Source organism: Macaca mulatta, chromosome 5, assembly GCF_049350105.2.
Source record: "Macaca mulatta isolate MMU2019108-1 chromosome 5, T2T-MMU8v2.0, whole genome shotgun sequence".
NCBI classification, from domain to species: Eukaryota; Metazoa; Chordata; class Mammalia; order Primates; family Cercopithecidae; genus Macaca; species Macaca mulatta.
Window position 1 is genome coordinate 96,235,932 of NC_133410.1, and position 3,495 is coordinate 96,239,426.

General features: G+C 48.5%; 1 pseudogene; it reads right to left on the minus strand.

Annotated features, from left to right (window-relative positions):
- Positions 1-1,120: 1,120 nt before the first annotated feature.
- On the minus strand, positions 1,121-2,796 carry LOC704284 (actin-related protein 2/3 complex subunit 1A-like; annotated as a pseudogene).
- Between the last annotated feature and the right edge of the window lie 699 nt (positions 2,797-3,495).

A 3,495-nucleotide genomic window follows, 5' to 3' on the forward strand; every position in this document is an offset into this window, starting at 1 on the left:
GCTGTGTGTGTGTATGTACACACATACATATGAGCATGTAGATATATATACAAGAACACACATATAAATGTGTATGATATGGATATGAAAACATATATGTAAATGTGTGTACACATTTATGTTTATATCAATCTTAATATATTAAAGACCATTAGGTCACTCCAGTACTTCCAATTCTAATCCATCACCACAAGGTTCATTCTAGTTTTCGCTATTTCGTTTTTTTTTTTCAAAACCACATTCAGTTTTTTATTTTATTTTATTTTATTTTATTTTATTTTTTTAGACGGAGTCTCACTCTGTCACCCAGGCTGGAGTGCAGTGGTGCGATCTCGGCTCACTGCAAGCTCCTCCTCCTGGGTTCATGCCATTCTCCTGCCTCAGCCTCCAGAGTAGCTGGAACTACAGGCGCCCGCCACCGCACCCGGCTAATTTTTTGTATTTTTAGTAGAGACGGGGTTTCACCGTGTTAGCCAGGATGGTCTCGATCTCCTGACGTCGTGATCCCCCCGTCTCGGCCTCCCAAAGTGCTGAGATTACAGGCCTGAGCCACCGCGCCCGGCCTCAGTTTTTATTTAATTTTCCATTGGGCAATTTACATATCTCTTCACTCTGTCTTTTAAGTTAGTGTGACAGGCCGGGCGCGGTGGCTCACGCCTGTAATCCCAGCACTTTGGGAGGCCGAGGCGGGCGGATCACAAGGTCAGGAGATCGAGACCACAGTGAAACCCCGTCTCTACTAAAAATACAAAAAATTAGCCGGGCGCGGTGGCGGGCGCCTGTAGTCCCAGCTATTCAGGAGGCTGAGGCAGGAGAATGGCGTGAACCCAGGAGGCGGAGCTTGCAGTGAGCCGAGATCGCACCACTGCACTCCAGCCTGGGCGACAGCGTGAGACTCCGTCTCAAAAAAAAAAAAAAAAAAAAAAAGTTACTGTGACAATTTTCCATAATAAACTACTTAAAGAGAAGCTTTGGTCAAGAATGGAATGAAGTCGCTAAAAATAAAAAATAAAAAATAAAGCACTGCTTTTAAAAAACCAACACTTTAACCAATTTTATATTCAAACAAAAACCACACGGTATTGGCGTGGTACGTGTTCTCAGTGTTTCCTCGGGGCTGGCTTCCTCGCCATCGTGCCACGGTACAGCTGCGATCTGCCACAGTTTGTCCTGCTGGATGGCGGAGGCTCACTCAACTTCACATTATCCGGAGGTCCTGGATGGAAGACTCGAGGGTCTTGAAATCCCAAATTGTCATGGCTCCATCGATGCCAGTAGTGCAAACTTTGCGACATTCTTGCTTGTCCACCTCGAAGAGACTTGAGTGATGCTATTCGGGTGCAGCATCTCCAAGGTCGTGTTGCGGTCCTCAGTCGTCCGTGTTGCCGTCCTCAGTCGTCCGTGTTGTGGAAGTGTTCCATGGCAGACACGTTGCGTTGGATGCTGTGTTTCGGAATGTCTAACTTGGAGATGAAGGTCAGGCAACCTTGGTCATCGTAAAGAGCACTGGGCAGCAGTCATGGCCAGCAGCCACCACGCCGTTCTCTGAGACAAATGAGACACTCAGGAGCGGCAGGAACTCCGTGTGAGACCTGCCCACTTTTTGAGGCCTCAGCAACAGACACGGTGCTGTCGTGGCTGACCCAGGCCAGGCGGCTCCCACTGGCAGAGAAGCTGACCCCATGGACCCAGCCACCAGTGCCACTGCCACCAAACTCTTATATCAGCTGCCCAAAAGGCATCTTGCTGCCCCAGTGCATACTGACTGGCTTTTCATCCACTTTTTTTTTTTTTTTTTAATTTATTTTTTGAGACGGAGTCTCGCTCTGTTACCCAGGCTGGAGTGCAATGGCGCGATCTCGACTCACTGTGAACTCCGCCTCCAGGGTTCACGCCATTCTCCTGCCTCAGCCTCCCGAGTAGCCGTCATCCACTTCTTTAATGCAGGCAGAAAACAGTCTGCATTTGAAGTCACATGGTCCTGCTGCCAGCAAAACGTTGTTGGGATGGCAATCCAAGCTGAGCACTGTGGAGCGAATTGGCTCTTTAATGTGCTTGCTCACCCACGGGTCATTTTCAGACTCAAAGTAACAAACAGAAATGAATCGTGCTCCACTTCCCACAGCAAATTTGTTCTCTAGTGGGGACTACTTCACAAAAGTAGCTGCACAGTTAATTCTCAGGATCACCAGGGTTGGCTTCCAGACACCATCTTTCTGACTCCAGACATAGGCACTGTGGTCTGCCCTGCAAGTGATGGTGCAGTCGCTTTTGGGAGCCCAGTCAATACCTGCTGATACGTCCGTTGTGCTCCTTGAGTTCACAGGCTTTCACCCACCGACTCCCGTTCCTCTTCTTCCTTTTTTTTTTTGTTTGTTTGTTTGTTTGTTTGTTTGTTTTTTGACGGAGTCTGGCTCTATTGCCCAGGCTGGAGTGCAGTGGCATGATCTCGGCTCACTGCAACCTCCATTTCTAGGGGGCAAGCAATTCTCCTGTCTCAGCCTCCCGAGTAGCTGGGATTACAGGCACACACCACCACGCCTGGCTAATTTTTGTATTTTCAGTAGAGATGGGGTTCCACCATCTTGGCCAGGCTGGTCTTTTACTCCTGACCCCGTGATCCACCCGCCGCGGCCTCTCAAAGTGCTGGGATTACAGGTGTGAGCCACAGCGACCGGCTCCATTCTTCTGATAGATGTGCACTTAGTGATTATTGGAACTGAGGGCAATCTGGATACCATCCTTGTTCCAGGCATGACCGGTGATTGGCTCTAATAAAAACTGATACAGTGACATTATTCTTAGTGTTTTCAAAGGAGAGAAAGCTGGGGTCAGGGGAGTCCCGACCGGCTTGGAGTGGAGGATTTCCGGACTCTGGGCAGTCATCGCAAACAGGCTCGCCACGGGGACAGAGGACTAGTTTTCTCTATTTCTATACTTTAATCCCTTCTCTGACAGTGAGAAATCTGACCCTTATTATCTTTGACATATTAATTTACCTGAATATATTAATCTTCCTGAATAAGACCAACCTCCCATCACCTCCTCCATTCCCTCCCCATGCAGACATCCTCCTCACCTCATTGTATTCTGATATGCAATACCAGGCTACCACAGGCTTGTGGGTGAAAGCCCTCCCACGCCATTGGTGCTGTTGTGTTCTCTGAGCTGCTCCCCTGCAGAAGCAGCTTCCATCCATCAGCCACCCCAGTTCTGACTCCCCACACCAGGTTGCTCCCATGTATGGATGACTTCCTCTCCTTTCTTGGGCTCCAGCACCCAGTGCTGGGCCATTTCCATGAATGGATATCCTCCTAACCCCTTTAGGTTCTGACTCTTCACGTCAGGCTACCTCCATGTCTACCCAAAACCTGTGAATGTGATTATTCAGAAATAGAGTTACAGCAGATGTAATCAAGTTAAGATGAAGTCATATGGCTTTAGGGTGGGCCTTAATTCAATGACTGATGTACTTACAAGAAGAGGGAAGGCCTG